Source organism: Dermacentor silvarum, chromosome 11, assembly GCF_013339745.2.
Source record: "Dermacentor silvarum isolate Dsil-2018 chromosome 11, BIME_Dsil_1.4, whole genome shotgun sequence".
Classification (NCBI taxonomy): domain Eukaryota; kingdom Metazoa; phylum Arthropoda; class Arachnida; order Ixodida; family Ixodidae; genus Dermacentor; species Dermacentor silvarum.
The window spans coordinates 45,518,077-45,536,449 of record NC_051164.1 but is presented as its reverse complement, the minus strand read 5'-3'; the positions used below and the strand labels follow the sequence as shown (position 1 = coordinate 45,536,449).

The window sequence follows — 18,373 nt, the reverse complement described above, 5'->3', positions numbered from 1 at the left end:
TCATGTGAAAACTCTCTCCACTGTGTGAACTGTGATGGGGAGCACGCCGCATACTCGCGGTCGTGCCCTACCTGAAAAAGAGATAGTATCAAAGTAAAGGAGAACATAACATTCAAGGAGGCACGTAGGCGGGTATCATACCTGCCCAAGAACACCTTTGCCGATGTGGCGCGTCAGGGGGCAGCGACACAACGGTTTCCGGCGGCTGTCCGGCTCACACGCGGTCAGCTGCCAGCGACGCCATCCGCCCCCATGGGGGCTGCAGCTAGCGCTGCTCCGCCACCTCAGAACAAGGGGCCATCGACCTCCGGGCTGGTGGCCTCAGGGATGTCGTCCATCGAGACGACGCCCGCATGTAAAACAAACCGCTCGCAAGAGCGCGTGCCCAGCGCCTCGCAAGAGACCATGGACACAACGACCAGCCAGACGGCGCCACCAACGCCTAAGGAGCGCCGTGAATCTCGCGATCGCTCCAAACAAGAAAAAGCCCGCATCACAGGGCCCGACAAGGGCTCTGTGAAGTAAGTACACAGCACAAAAACGTTCCCCCGATGAATACACAAATAATTCAGCGGAACGTCAGAGGACTCCTTCAAAACCTCGATGACGTCAAAGACATCTAATGTGCTGTGTGTTCAAGAGACGCACCTCAAATGCACACAAAATTTCTCAGACAATATGCTATTTTTCGGAAAGACCGCGATGACACTGTTGTGTCATCCGGTGGTGTGGCTATCATAGTAGAGAGAGGTGTTGCCTGCCGGGAATTAAAACTTCGTACGCCCCTAGAGGCATTTGCTGTCCGAGGGGTGTTGTTTGACAAGATAATCACTATTAGTTCTATATACATCCCTCCCAATTATCAACTACATAAAACCGAATTCGAAAACTACATAAATGAACTTCCGGAGCCATACATAGTTGTCGGAGATTTCAACGCACATAAGATGATGATATTTGGTGTTTTTTGGCGCAAGGGCCAAATGTGGCCAAAGAGCGCCAAGACAATCAATGGTATGTTTGCCATCATCAGTGGGTTCCGATGGTAGGATGCTATGTGGCTGTAAAGGGGCCTAAGAGCAAATCGCGGTATATAAGCGTAAAACATATATCGAATAGAATTATGGCAGTGACGTGTGGAGTGATCTGTGGGTCGTGAATGTATGAGAAGTGGTCATGGTGCTAAAATTAAGGATATAAAAGCAGCACAACGCCTACCGAAGGCCTTTGTGAACAAAGACCACGAGGCACGTGCTTTCTTTAATAAATTACCGCAGCAGTGGCCTCTGCAGAGAGGCCGTGCTACACGTCACCTGGATAGATAACACGGAAATTATGTATGTCTTTTAAAAACGCGAGAAGTGATTCATATTTATTGCTCATTTATTTATTGTTCATTGCCCAAAAACATAGAAGTATGTAATGGGAGACATTGCCGTGATGGTAATGGAAAATGTTTTTTCCTCCGAGGCTCCAGTTCAGGGCACTGTAAGAGGACGTGAAGTACACTGAGTGGCTCGCCACATTCATCACAGACAGGCTGATCGCCACCGGACAATAAGTAAGCATGTGTACTGTATGTGTGTCCTATCCTGAGTCTGCAAAGTATAACCTGTGTGCGGCGTGTCTTTGATTCTGGTGGCGAATGAGCGAGATTACGACATAATCACCCTAAAAGTCAAAGAAAATATTTCTTTCAAGGAAGCCCGTAAGAGGTGCTCACTTTTCCACAACACATCTTATGCTGATGCGGCGCGTCGGGGGGCAGCGTCGCAGCGGCCACTGCCACCTGCCCAGCCCGCACACAGCGAGCTGTCGCTTGTGGCCCCTGCCCCCGGGGTGGAAGGAGCTAAGCCTACCCCACCCAACCAGCAAACAAGCCCGGTTACCCTAGGGTTACCGGCACCACAACAGTCCAAGGAGGCATCCTGCGCTTCGCGTAGCGAACCGGCAGGACCGCCAGCAGCGCCCTCGGTGGGTGCAGTCAAGGCTGCCTCATCCTCTCCGGCCCCTGCTGCCGCTGGCAACAGCCGGCGCAGCTCAGGCCCAAAGGCAGCCCCATCGACCTCCGGGCTGGTGGGCACAAAGGTCTCGTCCTTCGCGGCGAGACTTTCTCGCGAAATTTCTCGCTCGCAAGAGCGTGGGTCCAGCGCCTCACATGAGGCAATGGACACTACACCCATCCCGACGGCGCATCAAGCGCCTAAGGAGCGGCGAGGCTCCCTCGACCGCTTCAGAAAGGACAAATCCCGCGTTACAGGGCCTGGAAAAGGTTCTGTAATCTAAGGCAAAACTTCCTTTTTTGTACACACAGCACCAATTTTACTTTCAGTATGGATATACAAATCATACAGTGGAACGTCCGAGGCATTCTTAGGAACCTCGATGATGTGCAAGAACTTCTCCACGAACACAATCCAAAAGTGCTGTGTGTACAGGAAACTCACTTAAAATCGGAACATGCTAACTTTCTTCGACAGTATGTTACGTTTCGTAAAGACCGCGATGATGCTCTTGCATCTTCAGGCGGTGTTGCCATTATAATTCAGAAAAGCATAGCGTGTCAACGTCTACCGCTGCAAACGCCCCTCGAAGCAGTGGCAGTTCGACTTGTTCTCTTAAACAAACTCGTCACCATTTGCTCGCTTTACATACCCCCACATTACCACTTACACAAACATGAATTCCAGTCCCTAATAGACGAATTGCCAGAACCTTATCTTGTTCTTGGGGATCTCAATGCACACAGCGGACTGTGGGGCGACTCTCGCATCGATGCTCGAGGCCGTCTAATTGAAGGCTTTCTTTTCTCATCCGGTGCATATCTGCTAAACAAAAAAGAACCTACATATTATTGTCTTGCAAACAAAACTTTTTCTTCTATAGATCTCAGCATAGCTTCTCCATCCATATTACCCGAACTTGAATGGGAAGTTATAAAAAACCCTTACGGGAGCGACCATTTCCCAATACTGCTGAGAGCAACAAGACAACACGAATCTCCACCACATGCTCCCCGGTGGAAGGTCGATGTAGCGGACTGGGAGAAATACCAAACACTTACCAGTACGATCTCGTGGGCTGACATGTCTTCGCTCGAAATTGATGGTGCCGTCGAGTATTTTTCTAACTTGATAATTGATGCAGCTTCTAAATGTATCCCCCAAACAAGTGGACTTTCTAGCAAACGCCGTGTTCCATGGTCGAATGAACAATGCCGGAACGCGCGTAGGCAGCAGAACAAAGCATGGAGGCAGCTTCGCGATTCTCCTACTGCTGAAACCTTTTCAATTTTAAGAAAATCAAATCCCAAGGTAGGAGAACGCGCAGACAAGCCAGGAGAGACAGCTGGCAAACATTCTTATCAAGCATCAATTCATACACTGATGAGGCCAAGGTTTGGAACCGGGTCAATAGAGTAAGAGGACGACAAACACATCCGCCTCCCCTGGTAGACACGCAGGGAGACAGCCTGGAGGACCAAGCGAACCATCTGGGTGCACATTTTGAACAAGTGTCCAGTTCATCGCACTATTCTACAGCATTTAAAACATACAAATCAGCAATAGAAAACAAAAACTGGACCGAAAGAGCACCGGGAACGAGCCACACAACTTACCTTTCTCTCTAGCAGAACTGGATGCATCACTCTCCTGCTGCAACCAATCTGCCCCAGGCTCTGACCGCATACTATATGAAATGTTAAAGAACCTGTCCTCTGAAACAAAGAAAACCCTTCTCTGCCTGTACAACTCTATATGGACCTCCGGCGAGATCCCCTCTGCCTGGAAAGAGGCCATAGTAATCCCTATCCTGAAGCAGGGCAAGGATCCATCGTCCGTATCGAGTTATCGGCCCATAGCTCTAACAAGCTGCATCTGCAAAGTCTTTGAGAAGATGATAAACCGCCGTCTGATACATTTCCTAGAATCAAACAAGCTGCTTGACCCATACCAGTGTGGATTCCGCGACGGCCGATCCACCACTGACCATCTGATACGCCTAGAGGCTCAGATTCGCGAGGCTTTTGTCCACAAGCAATTCTTCGCAATGATTATGATTATGAGATTATTACGGCGGCTGGTGCGTACGTGCGCGGGAGTAATCTCTCCCGGACTGGGGATGAGTCAGGGGTACGCTGCGTCTCCGGCTATGGTATGAAATACCCCGCCCGTCCACCAGTAAAATGTGACGAAAATAATTAATTCGAGCTCGCCGAAAGAGAACAGCCTCCTTTAATGATGGCCGACACTCAAGAGAACGCGCGCACACCTGCGCCCTTCGTCGTCTTCTCTCCGGCGATCTTGTGCCTGTAGTGGGTAGATTATTTCTCTGACGATCGGTGTCTGTAGTGGGCAGCTTACTTCGCGTCAATATGTTTCCTCCCAGATAGTAACACTTTAAATAACATGATAAACTTACCTGTGTGGCGGTGTTCCAGTTCATTCGTGAGAAGGCATCTGAAACAATCACCGTCCACGGTCCATCGTATTCATTGCGGAACGACTGAAATCGACAGTTTTCTGCTGAAGCGAAGGGGCAGTGAAAACGTTATCGTCTGATACTCGTGCGCTCCATAGAGGGCGCTAGTGAAGCTGGCACGCCGTCGGTGCTCCAGACTTTCGTCTGGAATCGCGCAGGGCGTAAAACTCGTGCCGTGCTGGTGTGAGGTGCCTTCGAGACTCCTGCTTTCCAGTCGTGCGATCCGACTGGAAAACCATTCCCAATATATTTACGCTCTGAGACGGAACGATGGTGTGTCCCTCCAGTTGTATGTTGATAGTGGGCGAGTGGGATGCATGCTTCTTTCGCGGTGAGACCAGATCTAGTCGACCAAGGAATACACAACGTAACTCGTTTCATGACTCTTGGCAAGTGCAATTAAAAATTCACACTTTCGATTTAACCACGATAGCATGATTATGTTTCAGGCAGAACGCTAGATCCAAATGTGAGGACAAGATGTTTGGTGGGGATTTCTTTGTTGTCCCGTCTGATGATGATACGTTTTACATTGGTGACATTTTGATCTTTCCACCCTTCCAGGAGTTCTGCTTCTGATAATTCTAGGAGGTCTGCTTCTGATACGACTCCACGTGAGCTATTCATTGATCGGTGTGGTGATACAGAAATTGGTATGTTGCCGAAATTCACAAGGTTGCCGAGTTTCTCGTACTGTTGTTTCTGAGGGACCTCAAGAAGGTCTCCGCTAGCCATTTTGATCACTTTGTAACCTGAGCCTAAAGCTTCCGTCAAAGATTTCGCAACTATGAATGGAGAAATGGATCTGGCCGGTTTTGAAGCATTTTCAGCTGTGTACAACATGGTATTTCGGATAGATTTCTTTTGGTCGGTTGGAATACAGGCTAAGTTCATCGGTGCGTCCCCTCTTTAGAGGGTGACGATCAAGTAGGCGGGGAAATGCTGGTGTTCCCATAACGGTTTGTTTTATTTCGGCGGCAATGGCGGCCACCCACCACGGAGCCCAACTAGGGGACGCTGCAGTGCTTAACGCGTAAGGCTGCAGGCGCCAACCGTACATTGCCACTATAACCTAATATATTATACCCAAGGGAGGGCACATACACAAGGTTAACCCAAGCCGCCTATGAAAATCAGGAAGTGACAGAAGAGAAGAGATGATAGGATAGTTAAAGAAAGAAGACAGGAAAGCAAAAGGTTGGAGAGGGGGATAGGAAAAGGCGACAACCGATTTCCCCCGGGTGGGTCAGTCCGGGGCACGGTGTAAGATATATACTCTTTAGGTGGGGACACTCGCGAGGCGCGATCGACCAGATAAAGTAGCAACAGCGCGCGTCAATCGGTCAGGTGCCGGCAGCGGATACCTATCGGCGGTACGAGGCAACTTCAAGACAGAAAAGGTTTTATCTACAGTTGCTATAGCAACCGGGCGATTCGCGGGAAATCCGAAATGGTTGCGCGACGCGTGAAAGTAGGTCACCGTGGTGAGGGGCGCGAGGGAAGAGGGCATCGCCTTGACGGAGCAGATACGGCGGCGCGATCTCTGGTTGCTTGTGTTATGCGCGCACTCCATGTCCGCGAAAACTTTTGCCTGCGTTCTAAATGCGCGTCGGTAAGGCCCACCGTGACAAGGCCAAATCAAAACGTGCCAAGTGGCGTTCAAACTCGTAAGGCAAGATTCACAGCACGGGACGGATCGCCGGTTTATACTTCGGACGAGCGTGACGTGGCTCATTGCAGCCGAATCACGTCGCACAAAAGGAAGCCGCTGACGAAATGCTCGCGGCATGATTTGTTGAAGCTATAGCCATGTCTCTGATTAAGTGGTCTAACCCGTCGTGTGAATCCGGATTTCCCGCGAAGCGCCGGTTGCTATAGCAACATTAGATAAAACCTTTTCTGTCTTGAAGTTGCCTCGTACCGCCGATAGGTATCCGCTGCCGGCACCTGACCGATCGGCGCGCGCCTTTGCTACTTTATCTGGTCGATCTCGCCTCGCAAGCAAGCCGAGAAGTGTCCCCACCTAAAGAGTATATATCTTACACCGTGGTCCGGGGGTGCCGTCTACGTGAAGCCGAGGCCAAAGGGGTGTGTTGCCTCCGCCAAGGGGCCATAAAGGTCCAAGCACTCAGCATTGGCTCAACCCCCAGGATCCTCTTTTCCCCGGACACGGCTAAGCCGCGCACGGTTAGACGCGGGAGGGTCCAACCCTCGTGTGCTCGGGTACGTCTGGGAAAAAGAGGCGAAGCATTACATTACAGTTAGGTTCAACGCGCTGTGAATTACACTGAAAAGCAACAGCAAGCAAAGGTATGAAGCCACTTCCTCCAGCTGAACATTATCATGTTTGCCACTAAATGCCTAATTGTAATTGCGATTTTAAGGTCGCAACTGTTCTATTTATATTTCTAAATTTGTAATCTCAATACACACATTTCTTGATCTACACCAAAATGAAAATGCAGAATACGTATTGCAAGAATGCATATCTATATTTTGTGTTCGCAAGCTAAGCTGCTACCGATTTCATTGATCAACTTTGAATATTTAATGGTATCCTCATGCTTCAGTGTTTGACACAAACACACAAGGAATTGATTTATTTCTACAACCCATACCAAGTGAACCCATAAATGTCTCAGTTAATCTATGGTGCGTTTGAAGCTTGATTCAAATGTTTCACGACTATTTACATGAAATAGAAAGAATGACTTACAACTCAGCGTTTCCGGAATATCTTTATGAATCTCGTCGTAAACATTATAGCTTTTCCGACCGTCTGTAAGAGGATGATTGCTTTCCCAGCGGTCGCAAACGTATGAATAGAAGTCCACGCAAGGATCAATGCTGGTGTTGAGTGATTCATTTATTAGTTTGGCTGTAAGGCAAGAACATTCATTCACATATCAAACGCATTCTAAAATTCTTACATAACATTCTAGTCGCAATGACATACCTCGCTGACCCAATGAACACAAAGCCTCTTATAGACGTTTGTGACCAGCCAAAACTACAGCCATTCAAGACGTCCACACAAAACCTTCTTGCCCCCATCTACAATTATGAGGGGAGGGCAAATCACGCATTTTCAAAGCGTTGTATGTCTATATTGACGTAATCATAACGGTTTTGGGCTCATAATATACAGATGTGTGTATCGGTATACGGTATCTGCAACATGTGTATATGTGCTTAGAAAAAGTTTTACAAGACGCGTAGATGTAGAAGGTGCTCGTGCAGATTTTTTAAGGATTATATAAAATATTACCTTTCGGAGCTGTTTTCTGCTTCCCGCAGCAATTACACACCTACCGCTTAAAATGGCTATACCGCCTGCAGAGCAATAAAACGTGGGTTCCATTTCTTTACTTCTTTTTCTAATTTATCTGCCCAGGAAGGTGAACATCTCCATTAAGGCCGTGGGGCCACGAATATACTTCTGCCGGGGTTAACGGTCATGTGGCCTATACATATCTCAATCAAACGTAACAATAGCGTCAAACCTGATTGACAAAGCGCACATTCACATGACCTAAGTTCTTTTTTAATTTAAACGTGCAGGTATTATCCAAAAACAATAATTGGACACCTAAAAACCAACACATTATGCAGATCGAATGCACATGCCACAATCTATGTAAATCGAAGCTTTCGTGAAGCGGGTAGTAAAATGTTTTATACTTGTTCATTTCAATCCTTTGTCCTTGGCGCATACGAAGCTGGCACGTCCATGTGCTGTAACTCAGCCGCGCTAGGAAATATGACAAATATTATATTGCTGCACATTTCTTATCTTCTTGTTGATAATAAATTCACCGACCGCTTCTTGGTGGATTGCACTTAGTGGGCAGGTGCCAAGTATGGATATGCTCACCATCATCATCAACATACGGATACGCGTCATGTCAGATCTATCAATTTTCCGTAGCATGAAATCGTAACCATCATCAACACGCGGACACACTCTTTCAATTGGCTCGTAATTTAGCATCGTAATGAACACGTGAACAAGCTTCTTGGCTGGCGTTTCACCGTGGGTATATGACCTAGTATGGAAGCATCAACCCGCGATGATTCTCTCAAAGAGGTAGCTCACGTTGTCACAATATATACGGGCACATTCTTGGGCGATCTCCTAATGTGGGGGGTGGGCATGTGCACTACCACCCACGCGTTGGGCATGCGCCAATATATGGAAATCATCATCCTCATTATGAAGGCGTGGAACTCTTCTTGGTCTATCCCCCGTTGCGTCCTTCTAATAGGAAGCATGTCGATCAGCAAAAAGAGCGTTTATATTGCATCCAAATAGGCACTAAAAGAAATGAAAGCAAAGCGAACCTAGAAGAATTACCTGACCGGAATGGGCACCTGTAGTATGAGGTGGGCGAAAAGAAACAGCGGGGAATTCTAATTTTCTCGGAATGACGTTCCTGCTGCAGTCGAATTATATAGGTACATCATTAGGATTCTAACATTATTATTCATTCATCTGTTAAATTAGGTACCTAGTGTACCACAGAAACACGCAATCTTTCATGTGCGCCCTCTCAGATGATATGTTCGAGAACGTTTACGTATCTCTCCGCGGTCAGTTTTCTAGCACAATTTAGATGGCTTGTGTTGCTAAAAATAAGGAATATCAAGGTCAGATGAAATATGTGACGTAATATTCTGACGCCAAAATATGTCCTGTGACTTTCAATTGTGAAAATTTTGAATTCAACAGGACACAAACACTTAAGGCTCATTCACACCGTCGACTGTCAGTGGTCGCGCGATCAAGTTGGTCGCAAAGCGATCAGTCGCAAATGGTCGCAAATGGTCGCTTTATTTTGGGCCAGTCGCTCGCTGCTCGATTTTTCAGCCAAGCGACCGTGGTCGCAAAGCGGCTCAACCAATCAGCGCCGCGCCGAAAGTGATACGTGTTTTTATCCGGCGTCCTCCACGCCAAATGCAATGTCCACGCCACCATATGCAGACTATAGGCCGGTAATTGGTGTCTTGTCTTGTGATGCTGGAACTCAGCAGTTGCAGCAACGTGTCGAATGTACGCGGGCGCATTCGCTGGAAGCTAAACAGCAGGAAAAGAAAGCACAACACAAACCCTTTTTCCAGCTGCCGTTCGTTGGATGAGCACGCCACCCAAAGGTGAACAGCGGGTGAACAGCTTCGCTTTAATAGTACGCACCGAACTTGTTGCTCTCGGTAATACTCGTTATGCGCACAAAGTTCGGGCAGGTGGCGGCTTCCGTGGCCGGCCACATTACGCGAACAGAGGCACGGGCGCACCCACCAGCTTCGCGTTTCCTTCGGAGGCTTTCCGCACTGCCACAGCTGACACCACGGCAGAGCACTTCAGAACAGAGGCGACGTCTTCCTGTCCGCTCGAATCAAAATCCAGCCATCACTCGAATCAAAATCAATGGCTCTGGACGGAACGCGAAACCAATTTACACAGCGAAATGCGCGCGAACTGCGTAGATTCCTAGAGTTCTCGCTGAGAACGATCATCTTCGGGATTGCGACTTGCCGGTCGCGCTCAGCCGGGCTTGCCGGTGTGAACATCGGTCGCCTTTGGTCGCTTTTTGGCCGCCGCGAGTCGCAAATGGTCGCGCGACCTCCTCAAGTCGCCCGTGTGAATGAGCATTTACGAAAAACAACCAACAAATATCGGATCATCGATTATGGACCATTTTCACGTTTCGAAAACCACATGGAAGTTATTGATTGTGTTCGGTCCAGTTGGCTAAAAAATCTGACTTTGAAGCCTTGATACATGCAACTAGATGTCAGGACAACTAAGAAGCGAGGAAAATTAGAAGCAAAGTGCTTAGAGTTAGAAACAACAATAATCAAACGAGTGAACAGCATATCATCAGATACATGTTTATAGTTCTTTTTGAAGAAAGAGGTAAGTTTGACACTAAAACGGCGCCTATTGTTCTAAATGTTTTATTGGGAGACTGGTGAAATATTACCTATCAGAAATTCGTATATGAGCAGCCTTAATGTGAGGCAATCTTATTGCCTGAAAATTATTGAGCATACGCTAACTGGAAGGTGCGGTGACTAAATAAAAACTGGTCTTCTGTAATATTGCCAGCTGCCTTGCAGCGAAATTGTCGTTCACCGTCCCCACTTGCGTCGTTCTCATTCATTCAAGACTCTAATAAGTGCTGTACCTTATATATTTGACAATCTTACATATTCGAACTGATATATTCGACAACTTCGAATAGCGAATTCTAGATGCGAATGCGAATCAAGGAGAATGAAATATTCAATCGCATTCAGATGTTTTGATATTCGTGCACCACTGGTCCTGCGATGTAGATGGTGTTGTGCCACAGTCATGTTTGTCAACTTTCCTAAACAACTTGAAAAAAAAAAAGAAGGCTTTTCACAACCACATGTTACCAAACATTTCTATGAACATACGACGCTGATTGGTTGAATTCCTTCTTGCTAATATTCTAATAACATAAACATGAATACGTCGCCTTGGGACATAATTCATTTCCCACAATTTTCTATACATTACTGGAGGAGAGAGAAAGGGAAGCACAATTTGACAAGTATTCGCCACATGAGCAATGAACACTCGTGTGGCCAGCCTCATACCCCTTTGCCTGGTCACCCCAGGTAATCCAGATTACCAAGGTAATCTCCTGTCGGTAGGCCAGCATTGTAAGAGCAATGGATTCTTTATGAAAGTACCTAGTGCGCAGTGAGAGGAGACCCTTAGAGGTACAGCTCTATGCCTAACCTCTAATGAGCTTGGTGGCACGAGAAAAGGCCACTCAGCCTGCTCTGGTAGTGATCGAATGAATTTACTATTTTCGGTAGTGGTATACCTGTTCAATCCGAGCACCAATATTTTTCGCGAAACTATTCACGATTGGCAAACTATTTACCGAAGTTATTATTATTTAGGTTTTACTGCGAAATTGAGAAACAAATAAAAAAAACGAAAGCTGAGTTCATTGCTTTGCAAAACATAGAGAGAGAGAAACGTGGTGGTAAAGGCAGGGAGGTTAACCCAAGAATATTCTGGTTTGCTACCCTGCACTGGGGGAAGGGAAGGGGAAAAGAAAGGCGGAAAGAATACGGAAGAGAAAAAGCAGTCACGAAAAAAAATTCCGGGAATAAAAAAAAAGAGGAGGTTGGAAACGTCTGTGAGAACTATAGTCGGTCAGATAGTCCACTCGATCGCAAAAACTTCAAGAGTGCCTTGACTGACTTGTGTTACGACTGTATAGGCCGGCGTTCCAGGACTGTCTGCTCCGAAAGCGGCCGGTCGTCAAGACGTGCCAGCGCGGTCGCGAGTGACTGCCTATGTGCGCTCTATTGGGGACAGTGACAAAGTACATGAAATATTCATTGCTGTATTTAACGTCAGGCAATTCGTGGTGCCTGCTGGCCAGTCAAGCATGCGAAAAATCACATGCACTGTTGCTTTCTTCTTGTTTTCACCAAAGCTTTGGTGCAAGAATAAGTAATTAATAAGCGAAACCTAACACTTAGTCTAGTGTGGTGTATATAAAATTGGAAAGATATCGGCATCTCCACTGGACTCGCAAGACCAACGTGGAAGCGCAAGCCAGCTCTGAACAGGAGTTGGGTGTTTTGAATGGTTCAAGCGTTTGTGCCAGAATCGTTTGGAATTCACCAGTCGAATCTAATGCGATTCCCGAGAGCGCTTCGCGGCCATGAATGCGAATAGTTGAATGTATCATAAGAGAATCACTACTTTAAGAAAAAGGGAGCTTTATTTGTGCATGCTTCAGCCAGAGAGAGTTCTTCACGTGGCATGAAGCAGCACTACCAGCAATACACACAACTCGATTCCCCCTCTGTGTTCCGTAGAACAATGAGACATTCCTTTGTTTCTAAATGTACCAATCAATACGTTAAGCTGGAACAAAATTAATTATTATATAAAATGCAAAGGTACATTACCTCTTTGCATACACTCGGACGATTTACAGACCGGGAACGTTCCTGGAAACACAAGACATATGTATATTCCAGCTGCACGAGACAAAATTGGCTCCCAGCAGTGGTTTTCGCGCATGCCGTATTGCCATACCGAAAACGACGTCGCGAATTTTGTTAGCAATCTCAAAGCCTATATTATTACCATGCTCAAACCCAATAAGTGCTGCGCATGAAAATTATCACCTAAGCCAATGCTTCTCTGAACAGCAGAGCTGTTTAAGCCGGCCGTTATTCTGTTGGTCGTCCAAAAAAAATGTGGGCCGATCCTGGCCGTAGTGCAGAAAGGGTCCAAGCGCAATGGCACATACCCCTGTGAACTACTACTTCTTTCTTCTTTCTGGGCTTTTACGTGCCAAAACCAGTTCTGATTATGAGGCACGCCGTAGTGGAGGGCTCCTGATTAATTTTGGCCACCTGGGGTTCTTTAACGTGCACTACAACGCAAGCACACGGGCGTTTTTGCATTTCGCCTCCATAGAAATGCGGCCGCCGCGGCCGGGATTCGATCCCGCGATCTCGTGCTCAGCAGCGCAACGCCTTAGCTGACTGAGCCACCCCGGCGGGTACCCCTGTGAACTAGCGAAGCTGAGCGTGGCTAAGTCTAGCTAAGCATGGTTTGGACTAATTAAGCTTAACCAGTCCTCGATAGCCAATCGATAAGCAATCAATAGAAAATCGATAATAGAACAATAATCCATAAATTCCGGAAAATGCTCGGGATGACGTTCTAATGCTTAGCCTAGCCCAAATACGTAGCCAATACTTTGCGATAGCCAATCGACAGCCAATCAATAGCTAATGGATAATCGATCAATAATCAATAAATTGCGGAAAATTCCGGAGATAACTTTGTAGCACTTATCCGACACTCTAAAAACAGTTGCACCCTTTGGGGAGTATTTTTGCCACAGAACAATAATCGTCATCTGACTTGCGTGGCTTTCCTTTCTTTAACGCTGTGCGCCCGGCAATTCTCGGTCACGAACGACAAGAGCGTTATCAGCGTGACACAGCGTTTTCGACAGGAAAGTAGCTAGTGCAGAGTTTTCAAGATAGGAAACGCAAGCAAGACAGATGACGATTATTGTTGTGTGGCAAAAATGCACCCCAAAGGGTGCAACTGTTCTTAGAGTGTAGCCCAAACACGTGGCCAATACCTGGCTATAGCCAATCGATAGGTAATCAATAACCAATCAATATTTACAAATTCCGCAAAATTCTGGCGATGACTTGGCAGTGCTTAGCCTAGCCCACGGACAAAGAACAATGAAGGAGGCGCAAGTCGGCTCCTTCTCGCGTCGTCACGCAGGAGCGCGGCGGCGGACATCGTGACAGCGCCCCCTACCAAACGCCGGAATCCTGACGTATGATCAGGTGACGATTTGTCGAAACCATAGAGGAAGAAAAAATGTCACAGTTTCGCCCTAAGGGCGAAGCAATGAATGCGATAGCAACACAGCAATGTCATACGAAGTAAGGTGAGCGGCTTTGGTAGCAACAACACGCAGAACTGTTGTCTACGCCATCGGCGTTTTGCCCGCGTTAGCTCAAAATGCGTGCGGCGTTGGTGACTGTTGCTGGAGCCTCTGATATAAATAGGCACTTGGTGCCGCAGCTAAACGTCGCCTCCCTTCCCTCCCCCTCCCCCACGGCCTCTCACGCGTCTGAAGAAGGCGCGTTTGCTCTACATATATGGTGATTGTAAAGGAGAAAAGAGACGCCTACTTCTGCAGTCCTTAAGCGAGCACGGCGCAGAACGCGCGTTTGTTCTCCGCCGTGCGTTCACTCCCCGTGAAAGACGCGCCCCTCGCGCCCTTTCACTCGCACATACAGCGTTCGGCGCGCGGCGACGATTTCTTCTCCAAATGACGTCATACGGAACATCACGGCGACGGCGACGGCAACGGCGACGGCGACGCCGACGGCAGAAATCTGCTTTTGAGTGTCCATATAATTGCTATCGCAATAAAATATAGGAGGGAGAATTACGTCACGTAGCCAGCCTTGGCAAGCGAACGCTTCGTGTAGCCAGCAGTGAAGGCCGAACACGTGACCTCTTGTGTCGAGATCACGGAGAATCGAGATTCGGCGAGACGTTTGGTTACCGGTAGTTTTTATTCGGTACGCGCTCGGCCGGCAGCTGCTGACATGCAGGAAGGAAAAAGATTGTTCCTTGCTTTTTTTTCTTGGTTTTGTTTTTGTTTCTTTCAGGAGTTTCAAATGGTTTCGAACGGGTATTGAAAAAAAAAAAAAAAAAAAAACCGACTGGGAGTACTAAAACCTACCGCGCGCTCTGACGTTTCCTCAGTGCTCTGATGTTTTCGTCACGTGTTGGGCCATCACAGTCTGCGACAATCGCGTTGCGGTATGCTCCCTCCTTTTTTTCCTTCCTCCATGACCACCAGCGCGTCTCCTCCTCTCGCAGCATGACATTATCACGACCAGTGCTCGCGCTGGCGCCGGGCCATAGTTTCACCTCCTGTTATTCTTCCTCCGTGGCCGAGCCCAAAAGCCAGTACTAGCTAGGTAGCAATCAGCTGCGCTGTTTTTTTAGCATTGCGCCTCCAGTGCAAGCTACGCTAGTTTTTTTTTTTTTTTCAGAAGTTTGTATAGCACTTCAAACTTTCGCGATGAATAATAAGTATAAAAATTTGTTGGCCCTTCCACTCCGTGAAGATGGTTAACCACAGTGTTTATGACTGGGTTAAACCGAGGGTTCATTGACGATTTCTCAATTATGAGGTCACACACATGTTTGGCTTCCACGGAGAGAACGATGTCACTGACGCCCACATACCGCCGTTCTCGCCTGCGTTCGATGTCTCGAGTTTGCTCAGCGGCGTCGTTAGCAATATTCCCCCCCGAATGCCGCTTGGGATTCTTCGAAATGAAATTGCTTCAAGATTAAATCTGTCCGTTAAGTAAGACAATGAATGGCTCATACCCCCTTAAACGGTAAAGTACGTTATCGAGTACGTTAAAGACGGTAAAGTAGGTTATTTACGCTGACGACACGATTATTTTCATCTCGGGTCGCTCCGCTGTTGATTTAGTAAATGATGCAAAAATGGCTCTTGAATCAATTCAGGAATGTTCCCTACAAGACCACCTGGGTTTAAATGTCGCAAAGACGAAAGCTTTGATGTTTCATTCAAGTCATAAGGTGTGCCCCATGCATCCGTTATTTATTAATGGTATATCAGTTGAATACGTTCAGTCCTTCAAAACTCTAGGCGTCTATTTTTTCTGCCACTATGTCATGGAATGCACACATTGGTTTCCTGGTTAAAAAACTTTCACGTACTATTGGATTCCTGCAGCGAAATTGTGCGGTGTTTCCGGTTAACACAAATCTACTTCTTTATAACGCGCTATTGTCTTCCGTGTGAACTATGGTGCGCTTGTGTGGGGCACAACCACAAATGCTAATATTATGAAATTGTTTTTACTGCAACATAGAATTATTAGATTAACTTGTCAGATGCCCTACTTGTCCCGTACAGCCGAATTGTTTGTGAAATTACGCATAGTAAAGGTTCCATCACTTTACGAATACAGGCTTATCCGCCACTACAAAATATGTACAAGAAAACAAGACAACGCTTTGCAAAACATAGCCAATCTTAAGATCAATGCAGTTGCATATAACGCACGTAATCCGGAACAGTGGGAGGTAGCACGAAATCGTACTAACTATGGTAAACAGATGCTCCGATACCCGCTACCTCCACTGTTGAACCGGTACAACAAAAATGGCGTTGAAATGGCAAACATAACATGGCAAGAGCTTCGTGACTTGTTCTTGTAAATTTTCTATAACATTACTTGATTTCATTCGACTGTGTATTTGCACCAATCCTTCCAATGTTCCCGCTTTTTCTGTATGTTGCCTTATTTCATAATTTGTTTAATGTAGCTCAAACTGTTTACATCAGGTTCCTGTTATCCTAATGTTTAACAATCTTCTACCAACATGTAAAATTATTCCTGTGTATATATTGTTTTTCATTTTCTCCAATCTTGTTCATTTCTTATATTTTTTGTTGTCCTGCGCACTGTCCGTTGCTGTCATTCTAAGGGGGATGTCACCCCGTCAAGCTACTCATTGCAGTAGCTTTTTGTGACTGCTCGTTTCTTTCTTGGAAAGACAAATAAAGCAAATCAATCAAATCAAATCAAAAGGGGTCATAACTCCGTAAACGCGGCCTCCCCCTTACGAAGGCAGAAAAGAAGTGAAATTCTACGCTGGAATAATTAGCGACCATGCTGCCAGCTATAGAAGCAGACGACGACGAACGCAGGAGCAGAGGCACGAGTGCATGCCGAGCACGAGCACGAGCGCAATCCCGAAGGCCGCCAACGAGATGGCTACGGAGGAAGACGACGACCCGCGAGCCAATGCTGATGACCAGTTTTCTGTACACAGGCGATTTCGCCTAGACATGTGAAGCTTCACTTTAAAAATCAGGTCTATTTGCTTGTTTGCGCGTGTTAGTTACTGTGATAATACTCAAACCTTGTTTGGCGCTCCTGCTTCCAAACGAAATCCCGTAAAAAGGCTTCTGATTCTCTGAAACGCACAGAGCCTTCGCAATAAAGGTAAATACCCTTAATCTCATGCGCAGCTAATGCTACAATGACAAAGCTGAGATTAGAGGTTATTATTTTTTTTATTTACACCTACATTTTCACACACAGGTTTTTAGCTTAATAGCATCATCACAGCGCAAGTTTATTTCCGGTATGGTCGCGCTTCGAAGACGACGTGAATGACGTTGCATACTTGCAGCTACAGGAAAGTGGCATTTCACTGCTTATGAATTTATGTGGCTGATATTCCTCTTACGACAATAGATAGTCCCTAATCGCCGAAAATTCCGGATAGTGCTGAACCTACTGCTTCCCTCTCTTTCTTGAAACTAATTCAATGCTTTATTCAAAAGCAAGTATAATGCACGGCACCGGAAACTTACCGCTTCCTGTGTCATATGCAGCTTGCCAAAGCAGGACCCAAATCCACGCAGTTATTAGCAATTGCCTTGATATCCATTGCTTAGATGATCAAATAGTCGATGGTATGAAGGCTGTGAAAGTCTGAAAATCGCGATGCATTACTCAAACAAAAATTCAGGTTACTGTCAAACTATTATGCCTGGACTATAGTGACGAGACCATTATCGCTGACGCCTCATGCGATCAAGTCATTCACTCGTAAATGGCATGTCAACCATAGTCGACGAGATTGAAGGCAAGATCGACGGACATAGTATATGTATACCTGCCAACCTGGGTAGCACAAAATTATCTAGATTCTATTCGGAAAACAGAAGGGGGGTGGAGGGGAAGACGACAGGCAGAAAACAAATTCGCTTTCTTTTCTGTGCCTCAGCAACGTCAGGAATAGCTCTGAAGGATTGTTAGTACAGTTATTAGCGCTCCTACTTTGACCAAAGACGAGGCGTGAGCGTTTATTATTAACGAACGCGTACTATGGCCCACGACAGTGGCTCGTTTCTTCGCCTAATGTGTTTTACTGGCTAACTGGGCTGTAGAGCGTTAAAGGGAACGTAAAAACACCGATCATTGTGCAACGCATATTAGACTTCACGCATTCTTCGTACACACATGCCTCAATCTAAATCAGTGTGAGTTAAGCCTACAGTAGCATACACAGTGACTTCGCTGTGTATGGCGAACCACAGACGATACGCCAATATGTTTTGCCTGCTGGTGTATGGGACACGTTGGTCACCATTGTAACAACCTTACTGCCCCTTGCAGCCGTCATTCGCCAGTTATTATGGCCCCGAACAGAGCCAGCGTCGTAGCCAGCATCGTTACTAAACTCTATTTGGCCTGCAACATCCAAACAATGATACTCGTTACGCTT

The 18,373-nt window shown here is 46.6% G+C and overlaps 1 long non-coding RNA gene across 1 annotated transcript; it reads right to left on the bottom strand.

The window, feature by feature from the left end:
• Positions 1-7,158: 7,158 nt before the first annotated feature.
• LOC125941617 (uncharacterized) lies at positions 7,159-17,585 on the bottom strand. The gene is made up of 3 exons (XR_007464486.1): positions 17,457-17,585; positions 12,445-12,486; positions 7,159-7,360 (listed from the first exon to the last, which is right to left on the bottom strand). It is a non-coding gene; the product is annotated as an uncharacterized LOC125941617 (long non-coding RNA).
• Between the last annotated feature and the right edge of the window lie 788 nt (positions 17,586-18,373).